This window comes from Acomys russatus, chromosome 19, assembly GCF_903995435.1.
Source record: "Acomys russatus chromosome 19, mAcoRus1.1, whole genome shotgun sequence".
NCBI classification, from domain to species: domain Eukaryota; kingdom Metazoa; phylum Chordata; class Mammalia; order Rodentia; family Muridae; genus Acomys; species Acomys russatus.
In genome coordinates this window covers 45,996,464-46,009,195 of record NC_067155.1, presented here as the reverse complement: position 1 = coordinate 46,009,195, position 12,732 = coordinate 45,996,464, and the positions used below count along the sequence as shown (strand labels likewise).

Genomic DNA, 12,732 nt, shown 5'->3' with positions numbered 1-12,732 from the left:
GGTGAAATAGATTGGTACCTACTGACGGGTGAAAGAACAAATGAGCCATTGCATGTCGCCATGGACTTCTCTGGTGACCTTGACTAAGAGTGCTGGATGTCATGATGAATTGTCTGGGTGAGAGAACTGGGGAAGAGACTTCGCAGACAATAAGCACCATGAATTCTTGGGATGAATTTAGCCGTTAAGGTGAGACAAGAGGCAGGATGGGAGCTGGAAGGGACACGGGGTGAAGAGGAGTTTAAATTTCTATTTTCATTCTTGAAATGGAAGAAAAATGACAGCTCATTTGTATGCTGATGGGGAAGATCCAGTGAGGGGGAAAACTGATGGTTTGGGAGAGAAAAAAAACAAGTTCCTGAGAAAGGAGTGAGGCTGAGCTCCATCTCACAAGGAAGACTGGCTCTGCCAGGTGCAAAGAAGGGAAAGCAAAGTGCTATCTTGGAAGCTTGGCCCTTGCTGTAGTTTGAGTCTATTTTGAACACAAGATGAAGGCTTGGTCCCCGGTGTGGTGCCATGAGGAGGTCAATGGAATCTCTTCTCCACTATAACGTAATGCTTGGTGTTTTGTATCTTATAAAGAAAGAAAAAGATATATTTAGCTCACTCTTTTGGTGGGTCAAAGTTCAAAATTAGGCAGCCCCTCTACATCACAATATGGTAGCCGGCATCTTGGTGGGGGTTTGTCCAAGATAGAGAGACCATACAGGAAGAGAGGAAGCCAGGGAGCAGAGAGGGATCAGTACTGCTCCCTTTTAAATTTACTTGTTTAGGGTTGTAGATATGGCTCAGTCGTTAAGGGCACTTCCTCCCCTTGCAGAAGATCCAAGTTTTGTTCCCACCCCTCATGTTGGGCAGGTCACAACCACGTGAAACTCTGCTTCCAGGGAAACCCATGCCCTCTGGTGGCCTCTGTGGGCCCCTGCACTCATGTGCACATGTCATGTCCACACACAGACATACAAATACAAAATTTTAAATCCTTCAAAATAAAAGTTGATTGTACATGTAAGAAAGGAAGGAAGGATGATGGGAGGGGGGCATGTACCTGTCATGGTATATCTGTGGCAGTCAGAAGACAGGTTTCAGGAGTCAAGTTTGCATCTTCTGATGCTCTGCTACATTACATACTCAAGGCTAGCAAGCCCATGGACTTCCATGATTCTCCTGTCTCTATTTCCTGTCTTGGAGTGCTGGGACTCCAGATGTTTCACACTGCATCCAGCCTTTTACATGCGCTGCAGGGATCTGGGCAAATGTTTTTTTACCTACTGAGCCATCTCCCTCCCTTAGTCTTGTTATCATTGTTAATGTTTTGTTGCATTTAGTTCGTTAGTTAGTTACTCTTCTTATTCCTGTTTGGGAAACTGTGGTTGTAAGTGTGTGAAGGTCAGAGAACAGCATGCTGGAGTTGGTTCTCTCTCCTCACTATGTGTATCTTACTGATCAGGCTTGAATAGCCAGCACTTTTAACCATTGAATCATCTCTGGCCCAATCCTTAATCTTTTATTTAAATTCACCTTCTGGGGAACTAATTCACTCAGTGGGATCAGCATGAAGCTCCCAGGAGGGTGCTGCACCCAATTACCTAAGCACCCTCCACCAGGCCCCACTTTTCCTCTCATTTCCTTTTTATTATTATTATGTCACAAAATTGCAAATTTCCATATAACATTTTCATTACTGACTTCTTCCTTTTTGGTTGACTCCCCCACCCGTTTTTTTGTTTTGTTTTGTTTTGTTTTTTCATCTTCCTGCATTTCGTCTCCAATTAAATATTTCTATGCCAAATATTCTATTCCACATTCCTCTACCTCGCTCCCTTAACCTCTTTATTCCCCTCTCCTTGCCCTTTATAAAGTTTACTGGCCTCCCACAAAAAATACACATATATAAAAATTAAAAGCTGGGATTCACATATGGGAGGTAACATGTGGTGTTTGTCTTTCTGAGCCTGGGTTCACCTCACTTAATATAATATTTTCCAATTCCATCCATTTTCCTGCAAAATTCATCATTTTCTTTTTTTCTTTGTAGATGAATAAAATTCCATTGCGTGTGTGTACTCCAACCTCTCGGGGTTTCCTCACCTTCCTCTGACACCAGTCACACTGGGGATAAGATTCTATTAGATGGAGTTTGTTTGTTTGTTTGTTTGTTTGTTTGGGGGGATGGCACATACCACATCTGAAGTACGGTTCAGGACCATATGTCTAATAGAGGAGGCCTTGGGAGGCACAATCATATGTTGTTATCTATATCCTAACTAGGGCACTGGCACATCTGCAGGGAAATGGATGCAAAGTGATCTTCTGCCTCCTGATTTAAGGTTTTCCCACAAAATAGAGGGCCTTGGTCAGCTGTTGGAGGTCAAGATGGAAGAGGAGTGGGTGTAGGGGAGGAGAGATTGTGTGAGCTGGGTTGTTAAGGGAGAGACTTTGGGAGTAAGATGTGATATGATCGAGTAGCTGGGCAGTGGCGAGGGTGCTACTGAGGATGAGAGACTGAATTTTCAGTGGCATTGTGATGGTTAGTGCTGTCAACCTGGCAAAAATCTGCAATCACCTTGGCTTCCTTAATTGAAGTTAAAAGACATGCCCACCATGGGTGACACCATTCCTTATGCAAGAGATCCTAGAGTGTATAAGATTGGGGACTCTGGTGCCCCATATTTGACCATGCCCCCTTGATGGGGAGGCCTGGTGGCACTCAGAGGATGGACAGCAGGTTACCAAGAAGAGACTTGATACCCTATGAGCATATACAGGGGGAGGAGTTCCCCTTCAGTCCCAGTCATAGGGGAGGGGAGTAGAGGGAAAGTGGGAGGGAGGGAGGAAAGGGAGGATACAAGGGATGGGATAACAATTGAGATGTAATATGAATAAATTAATAAAATATCTTTAAAAAAAGATTGGGGAAATCAGTACTGGAGATACAGCTCAGCATCTATGAGCCCGTACTTCCGTTGCAGTGTTGCGGTGATATTGGGTGAGGGTGGTCGTTTAAGGGGATTCCCCGGTTCACTCAGTGGTATGGACAAAGAAGTATATGTTCTGGAAATAAGACCCGTTCAGACGGGAAAGTAATGTGACAGTTGAAGAGTAATGAGCCACTGAGAGACTGTGGTAGCTAGGATCTGAAGTAGGGAATATGATGATGGCAGACGCCCTCAGCAAAAGGTCTTCTGACAGGAAGCAATAGATCCTGGGTCCAGCTGACAGAGTGAAAGCAACAGTTATACACTGACACAGAACTGAGAAATACAATATCAATAACACAAGGGGGATAAAAGAACAAAATGATAAAATGTGTGAATCTGTTAACAGATAAACAAACAGTTCCCATCCAGGGGATGGGAGGAGCCCCAGAGGTAGGAGCCTCCCCATGCCCTCCTACCACTACCACCCAACCTCTTCGCCTGCTGTGGGGGCTGGGCTTTGGGTAAGACTTTTTCTAGGCTCCCAGCATCCCTCATGCCTCCAGATTCCCTCTTCTTATTGTCCTGCCCAAAGTATCTTCTCCTGGATATGTTCTTTTACCCCTGGAAGCCATTTTGTAACAGTTGCAATCTCTTTGTCCCTTTTGTTTTCCAAATTGGTTCAACTTTCACCTACCCTCTTTTGAAAGGACCCAAGTTCAATTCCCAGCGCCCACTTCAGACAGCTTATAGCCACCATCTCCCAGCTCCAGGGGGAATCTGATGCCTGTGAACACATGGGCACAAACTCCGCACAGACATACACATGCAAAGACACAAAATCTAATTAAGAAATGGAGCGGCACCATAGTAAGTGTGCATGCATCCATTGCTGTCTCCCGCTTCTGGCTGTCATGACACCAGCTGACCTGAGCTCCTCTTGCTGGCATTTCTCCACCATGAAGAGCTATAACTGGTATTGGGAGCCATATAACCCCTTTCTCCCTTAAGTTGCTTTTGTCAGGGAAATTAAGACAAGCATAAACCCAACCTGTAGATTGCTTATTTTTCCATCACACCTGCGTGTGTAGGTGAAAGATCTGAGGAACTGGAGACGTGAATGACCTAGCCAGCATTTGAGAAAACTCCCACAGGTTGGAAATTCTTGGCAAATGAAGCTTTATGATAATTCACACTAATTAGAAAGGTGGTCAGTCAGCACTAGCAAATACATTGAATATTTTTAAAGCCGTTTGATTCATTAAAATTTTTATTTGGTAATTGATGTTCTGCTGGGTCTTGTGAAAGCAGATAAATAAAGCTGTATTTAATTAGCTACAATATTTACTTCAACACTTAATGAGCCAACAGCTATTAAAGAGTTTGTTCTCTTAAGTGAATCACAAATCTTCCTGCAATTTTGCGTACCTTGTTGGCTTAATCATCCTTTTGACAGAGGTGCATTCTCAGCCAGTCAGGGGCCCAAAACCCTTGGATGGAAAGAGAAACCAAATGTGAAAAAAACAAGTCCTCTCCATTAAAGATCCATACAGTCAAATGCCTGGGTGGCATCACTCAATGACAGTTTATAGTGCCATTTATAATTCCCCAGTGAGAGCTGGGGACATGGCTCAGTGGTGCAGCACCTGCCTAGAACACTCTTCCCCCACGCCCCATGAGGGCTGGGGACATGGCTCAGTGGTAGAACACCTCCCTAGAATCCCCCAGTGAGGGGCTGGGAGTGTGGCTCAGTAGTAGAGCATCTGCCTAGAATCCCCCAGTGAGGGGATGGGGTGTGGCTCAGTGGTAGAGCACCTTCCTAGAATCGCCCAGTGAGGGGCTGGGGTGTGGCTCAGTGGTAGAGCACCTGCCTAGAATCCCCCAGGGAGAGGCTGAGGTGTGGCTCAGTGGTAGAGCACCTGCCTAGAATCCCCCAGTGAGGGGCTGGGGTGTGGCTCAGTGGTAGAGCACCTTCCTAGAATCCCCCAGTGAGGGGCTGGGGTGTGGCTAAGTGGTAGAGCACCTGCCTAGAATCCCCCAGGGAGGGGCTGAGGTGTGGCTCTGTGGTAGAGCACTTGCCTCCAGTCCCCAGTGAGAAACCAGGTTATTGCTCAGTGGTCTACCACTCTAGTGTTTGCATGGCACAGAGTCCTGGATTTAATCCCAGGATTGTAAGAAATCAACAATGCTTTTTGTTTGACACATAACTGATGCTTCGTATGTTTTCAGCGAGGTATGGTGAAATACACTTGTCATTCTAGCATGCAGAAGGCTGAGGCAGGAGGATTATTACAAGTTAAAGGACACCCAAGGTGACATAGTATCCAAAAAACTAATTAAAAGAAAAAGGCACAAGTCATCAAAACATGGGATTTAAACATCATTAAAACTGGAATTCCATTGGGTACCAAGCAATCTCTCCTTGCTAACAGCACAAGACCCAACCCAACTGCCCACTAATTAATTCAGTATAAGTAAAGCACCAGTTAATGAGATTTGACCAAATTTTATGCCTTTTCTATTTTCATTTTATCAGAATCATCCCTCATCCGTTTTTCTCCTGAGTACTTTCCTATTTACCTTGGTTGATTGGTTATATGGCTTTTTAAAAATGGAGTTTGTGTTTTCTCCTTAATTATGAAAGTAACAAAGATTCAGTATACTTTTTGGAAAATATTGAAAACCAGGAGGTAGGAAGACAATAATTCTACTATTCAAAGACAGCTTCAGTTGACATTTCATCTTCTATTTTCCTAAAGATTAATCTTTAGTTATGAATCATTTCAAACAAAGGCAGATGTAAAAAAGTAATTGTAAGAACACAGACTAATAGATGTTAGCATTTTAAAATCTATATACATATATACGTGTACATATATATATATATATATATATATTTACTTGAAGGTGGCTTTTGATTTTAGTTGCCTAATTTTTTGTTATATATTAATTATAATGCGGCATGGTGGTAATTCCCTAAATGCATATTTTATGGAGATAATGTACAATGATCAAATTATTAAACATTTAGTATCCATTTAACAGCATTATTTCTTTAAGTATTTGCATTTCTTTGGGTGGGAATCTTTGAATCCCACCTCTCCTGATCCCCTCCCTCTCCATCTCTGTCTCCCTCCCTCCCTTCTTTCTTTCCCCTTCGGTGTTCCTGAAGAGGACGCCTAGGCTCTCCTACATACTAGGCAGGTCTACAATTGAGCCACGCCCCAGCCCCTCACTGGGACATTCTAGGCAGGCACCCCAACTGTGAGGCACACTCCCACTAGCAGCCTTTATCTCCTCGTCCTTGCCAGCATTTACCGTTTGCTGTCTTAATGACAGCCACTCTGTGGTGAGATGGAATTTTCTATGGAGTCTTAATTTGCATTTCCGGCACTTCGTTGGCATTTGTCCTCGTCTTTTGAGTGCTGTTTGTATGAGCTGATCTTTTCTCAGCTCCACCCTAGACGGCTCAGAGCAGAGAAAGTCTTGGATCCTTGGTGTGGTCCATAGGACTCTTTTGCACACTATAAGAAGCTATTTGAAATAGGGTCTCAGGATTCCCTGGTCTAACTCCCAAGAGTCAGAGACACCGCAGAAAGTCACATGTTAGGTAAAATTTCACCAGCCTTTAAGGAGTCAGGCATATCCCTTAAGCCAGCAACTTATAGGCAATCGTGGTTTTAATGAGAAATGTCCCCACGGGAGAGAACCAACCCCTGACACTATTAGCAATACTCTGCTCTGCTTGCAGAAAGGAGCCTACCATAGCTGTCCCCTTAGAGGCTCCACCCAGCTGTGGATTGAAACAGATGCTGAGACTCATTGCCAAAAATTGGGTGAAGCATAGAGAATCTTGTAAAAAGCAGTGGGGGAAGAGAAAAGGACCTGGTGGTGACAGGAGCTCCACAAGAAGACCAACAGAACCAACTAACCAGGGCCTAGAGGGGCTTGTGGAGACTGAAGCACCAACCAAGGACCATGCATGGACTGGATCTAAGGCCCCTACACCGATGTAGCTGATGGGCAGCTCAGGCTTCATGGGGCTCCCCTAGTAAGGGGACCAGGGGCTGTTTCTGACATGGACTCTATTGCCTGGTTTTTGATCACTTCCCCCTTGTAGGGCTGCCTCGCCAGGCCTTAGGGGAAAAGGATGAATTCAGTCCTGGTGCAACTTGATGAGCTAGGGTTGGTTGGTGGCAGGCAGGGAGGGCATCCCCCCAACAGGATATGGGGGAAAGGTGGGGCGGGGGGGGGGGGGGAAGAGGAAGGGATGCTGGGGCCTGGAGGAGAGGAGGGAGGGGGTTACGATCAGGATGTAAAGTGAATAAATGAATAAATAAATAAATAATTTTTTTAAAAAAGAGGGAACTGTCTGCCATCTGTTCATGTATTTGAGCTCTTCTGAAAACTCTTCTTTTGGTGACGGGTGACTTGGAGGAGCAGGCCACCAACATTTCCGGAGACACTGTTTGGGAAGGTTATAGAGTGCCGCTTTGCTGGAGGAAGCATACCCCTGGGGGTGAACCCCGAGGGTTCGTAGCCTCACCTTGTTCCCTGTTCCTTCTATCTGCTTCCTGCTCCCACTACCATGCCTTCTCTACCATCATGGATTCTGTCCTTGCGGGATCCTATGCTAAAATGAACCTTTTTTTTTTTCTTACATGGCTTTTGTTCATAGTGTTTCATCACAGCCTCACAGTTCTGAATACAACACATCCCGAATCCCTGTTACTGCCTCTCTCTTGGACAGTGTGTGTGTGTGTGTGTGTGTACTTACTGACATCTCTCTAACTTTCTGCCTAGGTACACCATGAGCCTTAGAAGCTTCTAGAAGGTTTTCCCTTGGTGACGTCAGGGACCAGGTTAACATATGGGAGGCAGGAAATCCTTGTTGGTACTTAGCTCACTTTCTCCTTTTTAATCAGTCCAAACCCCAGCCAATGGGATAGTGCTGCCTGTATTTATGTTGGGTGTTTTAGTCAGGCTTCTCTAGAGGAATAGAATAGAGGACTCTGGTCCCCTAGTCCACTATTAAAGCTTGGAAACTCTGATTTTGTTATCAGTGAAGGAATCAGCAGCATCAATGGTGGTAGCAACAGCAGCAGCAGCAGCAGCAGCAGCAGCAACAACAACAGCAAAGCAGATCCATTCTGTGTCAAGAAGAAGGCCAAGTAAGCAAAAACCAAAATAGTCTTCCTCTTAATGAGCCCTTTTATCTCTGAGCTGCTACCGGAAGGTACCAAGCAAAATTGGGGTGGATCACCCCACATGAATCAAGGCAGTCAGGACAGTTCTTCAGGTGAGGATCCCTACTCAAGTGACCCATTTGTGGCTAGTTGACATTAAAGCCATCCATAATATACTGGGTCACCTCTTCAATCAACTTCCTTCAGATAATCCCTCACAGACAGACTCAGAGGTGTGTTTCCATGGTGATGCTTGTCAAATTGACAATCACTATTTAAGTATTAAACATCCTTCTGTTATATATATATATATATACACATACAGTCAATTTTGGAATGAGAGGAGGACCCAGGAGATCTCATGAATTTGGAGCCTCTCCAAAGTCACTGCTCAGAGTATTTATTTCATATAGCCATGAGGTCAACCAGAGGTCAAAGGTTGAAGGGGAAATCACAGTTTGTAGGAAGATCAGACAGGAACAACTACAACATTTGTTTCTAAACATAGCTGCAAGAGATGCAAGTACAGGGCAGAGGTCAATCAAGGCTTGATATGTGTGGATTATTATTATCATTACTGATGCCTATTAGAAGCAACTTTCAGGAGAAAAGAGTCATTTTAGCTCCTGATTTTGGAGGGTTTAGTCTATGATCTCATGATTTACATGCTTAGGCAGATCATCATGATGCAGGACTAAATGGCAGAGGGGATTCTTCACCTGTGATGGAAAGCACACATCAAAAGAGCAAGACAGGAAGGGACCTGTGAGAAGACCTGCCCCCCTGAGATCCCTGCTTCCTCCAGCTTGGCCCCACCTCCTAAAGTTACCATCACCTCCCAAAATAGCTCCGCCATCTGGGGTTCTATGTTTTTACGCATGGGCGCCTGGGGGCATTTCATATTTAAACTGGAACACAAAGAAACAAATGAAAAACTCTGTCCAATCTGAGAAGCACTTCTGCTCTGAATTCCTATAAGCTTGCTCAGTTTAAGCCTGTGAATTTTTTAGTATGATTTCAGTCTCTTTTCTTACATGCCAAGACTCTGCGGCTCCTTGGCTTGCTTCCTCGCTAACGTGAACACAGGATTCAGTGTTCCTGTGAAGGTGGCATTCTCCTCAAAGCCACTAAATCACCAGGAAAATAGCTATTACTTATTCTACTCTTTTCCATTTCTAATTATTGCTTTGTGCTTTTTATCAAACATCTCAGTGAGGGATCTTTTGGTTCTTGGACCTTTCTCCAATGGAAGAAGTGAATTAAACAACTGATTTTTCATTACCATTAATGAAAAATTGTGTAGCTCTTGCCTGGGGCCTTTGGCCTGTCTCTGCCTCAGCCTCTGGCCTGATTAAGTGAGCATGGGTAACTGGGCCAAGAGGAGGAGGAGAGGACAAAGGGACTCGGGAGACAGTTGGCTGCAGACCGAAACGAAGGAATGGTTAGAGCAAGCCTCCTTTGAAGACTTGCAGATATATAAAAAAAACAAAACAAAACAAAACAAAACAAAACCGTGAAATGCCCAAGGCAGATTTAGCAACCAGAAATGGGGACTATAGCACCCCATTCAACACTTCCAGACCTGGCATTTAAATTCCCTTGACTCGTAGACTGAAGTTTTATTCTAACAGTGTTTCATGGTCTTCCTGCGTTGAATTCTTAACTCTGAGCAGTGCAACAATGGTGTAAAAGGCAGGAAGGTACATAAAGAATATATGGTCAAGAATCTATTATGTTTGCGGTGCCCTGGAAAGATGACTCAGCATTTAGACTCTCTTGCAGGAGACCCAAATACACTTTCCACCATCCTCCTTGGGCAAGGCTCACAACTACCTGTAACTCCAGCTCCAGAGGATCTAGTGCCCTTTCCTGGCTTCCACAAACACTGCACTCAGGTGCACAAACACACATACACATATAATTTTTTTAATCTAATATTTGAGACTACGGAAATGGTTTAGTGGGTAAAGTACTTGCCATGTACTCAGACTTTTTAAATGTGAGTTCTTGGGGGTTTAACTCAAGTCCTCATGACCCTTCCCAGCATCCCCTCAGATGTCTGTGCTAGAAGAGTTCTGCTTTAAAATACTTTAAAAATGGAAGTATTTTTCAAATATAGAAAAGGTTGACTGCTCTGTGCTCAAAAAGCCTCAGTATTGTCAATCAAAATAAATACGTGAGTAAATAATCAAGAATCTTTGCTTTTAACCGTCCAGTTCTATACTATTGTCATCTATCTCTAGCTATAGTTATCTTGGTTGCTTTCCTATTTCTATGACAATATACCATGACTAAGTCAAGTTATAGAAGAAAGGGCTTATTTAAGGCTTATAGTTGCATAGAATGAGTCCAAAGACATCATGGTAGGGAGCTGGCAGCAGGCAGGAGGGCATGGTACTGGGTCATCAGCTGAGAGCTTACAGGTTGAGACACAACCACAAAGGAGAGGGGGGTGAGAGAGGAGAGAGGAGAGAAAAGAGACAGAGAGGCAGAAGAGAGAAAGGGAGAGAGAGAGAGAGAGAGAGAGAGAGAGAGAGAGAGAGAGAGAGAGAGAGAGAGAACTGGGAATGGTTTGAGTCTTTTGAAACTTCAAAGCCTACCCCCAGTGACACACCTCCAACAAAGCCATACCTCCTAATCCTTCCAAAACAGTTCCAACTGAGGACCAAGTACTCAAATATATGTGCCTATAGTAGCCGTTCTCATTAAAAAACGCCATTACAGTCGCCCATCACTGGGGTTACAGATATGTGCAGCTGTGCCCTCCTTTTATACGGATGCTGGAGATTCAAACTTAGGCCCTCATCCTTTCACAGGAAGTAGTCTTATCCACTGAGCCAGCTCCCCAGCCTCCCCATTCCTTGGGTCTTTTGAAAGGAAAACATTTTGTAAGATAGCAATCACATTTCACTGGAAAGATGGTTGATGACCCAAGACGTAGTTTTCTTCAGTAATGAAACAATCAGATAACACAGTTTTTTGCTATGGTTGGCATTCTTAGTGCAGTCTGTTACTATAAATTATGGGTGGGTTTTCGTGTGTGTGTGTGTGTGTGTGTGTGTGTGTGTGTGTGTGTGTGTGTGTGTGTGTGATACATGCATGTGTCTATGGTGTTCACAAGTATGTATACAGGTGTGTGTACAAGCACCCATGTTTGTCTATACTAATGAATGTAGAACCAAAGGTTGACATTGGGGCTGTCTACCTTATATGCTAAAGCAGAGCCTTTTGCTCTAAGTGGTACTTGACCGTTTTGCTAGAGTGTAACCTATCCTGGAGATCTCTTTGTGTATGCCTCTTGAGTGCTGGAATTATAGGCAGGGCCCCGTGCCTGTTCAGTGTTGTAGGTGGAGGTTTTTCCTCCTGCCTTGAGCTCCTAGAATAACAGCCCATGAGACTCATTTATTATTTTTACATACCTTGGCCATATAGCTAGGCTCTTTTTCCGACTAGCTCATAACTTAAAATAACCCATTTATATTAATTTACATTCTACCACGTGGCTAGTTACCTGAGCTCAGGCGCATGCATCCGTTCTCTTCACATTTTGCCAGCTGGATTCTCTCCTGGCTCTGTGCTAGAGTCCCTGCTGCTTTTCAGATGCCCCGCCCCCATTTCCTGCCTCAGCCATAGGCCTTAGGGTTGTGTTTCTGTTTTGCTTTTTCGAGACAGGGTTTCTCTGTGTAGCCTTGGCTGTCCTGGACTCACTTTGTAGACCAGGCCGGCCTCTGCCTCCCTAAGTACTGGGATTAAAGGTGTGCACCACCACATCTGACTGGTCATAGATTTTTTTTTTTTTAAACTGACAAGTGTTGCATCTGTACAATACACCAGAGATTCCTTTTACAGCTCAGCGTTTACCTGGCTTGTAGGATCTGAGCTCTAGTCTTCAAGCTTGTCTAGTAAGTACTTTAACCACTGAGAAATTTCTTTGTTCCCAGATGGGTCTTATTCAATTTATTCCTTTAGAAATGTCTGATGTAGACCTCATACCTCTACATTTATGAACTTGCTTGCTTATTTATTTATTTATTTATTTATTTATTTATTTATTTATTTATTTCAGGTCTGAGACAGGATCTAACTACACAGCTCAAGCTGCCATCCAGTTTGGCAGTCCCCCTGCATCAGCCCATGTCAAGAGTCCCCTGTCTGGGGGAGGGGGCTGGGAGAGAGGGCTAAATAACTGCACCCCCATTCCCAGCTAGATTCATGGGGATCTAGGATTGCTCCTTCACTTATTATCCAGCCAGCATTATTTTTTTTAAAAGTACAAAAATGCACAATGAGGAGCTGAAGAGCAGGGTTGTAGCTAACGTAGTCAAGTTAGTGATCTGAATGGTATTAAGAGGAAAACACAGAGCTCCAAATTCTGCCAATGCTGAGGTTTTGAAATTTTCCTAACAGCTCCTTGGGAGAATTACTTATGAAAGTTCTAACAGTGGTGGGATCAAGGCTAGGAAAGCTCCAAGGGGCCCTATTATTATTTCCTTTTACCTTTCCAAGGTTATCCAAGGGTCTGATAAACATAGCTCGCAGGCATCCTTGCATGGTGAAGGGATGCTCAGAAGCTAATGCACCATTGGGCTGCAGGCAGCACGTTCACGTTGTTTTTTGTTTGTTTGTTT

General features: G+C 44.1%; 1 protein-coding gene across 3 annotated transcripts in view; it reads left to right on the top strand.

Moving 5' to 3' along the window:
- Positions 1-12,732, top strand: part of Caln1 (calneuron 1) — a 443,920-nt gene that overhangs the window by 385,896 nt on the left and 45,292 nt on the right. The window lies entirely within an intron of this gene.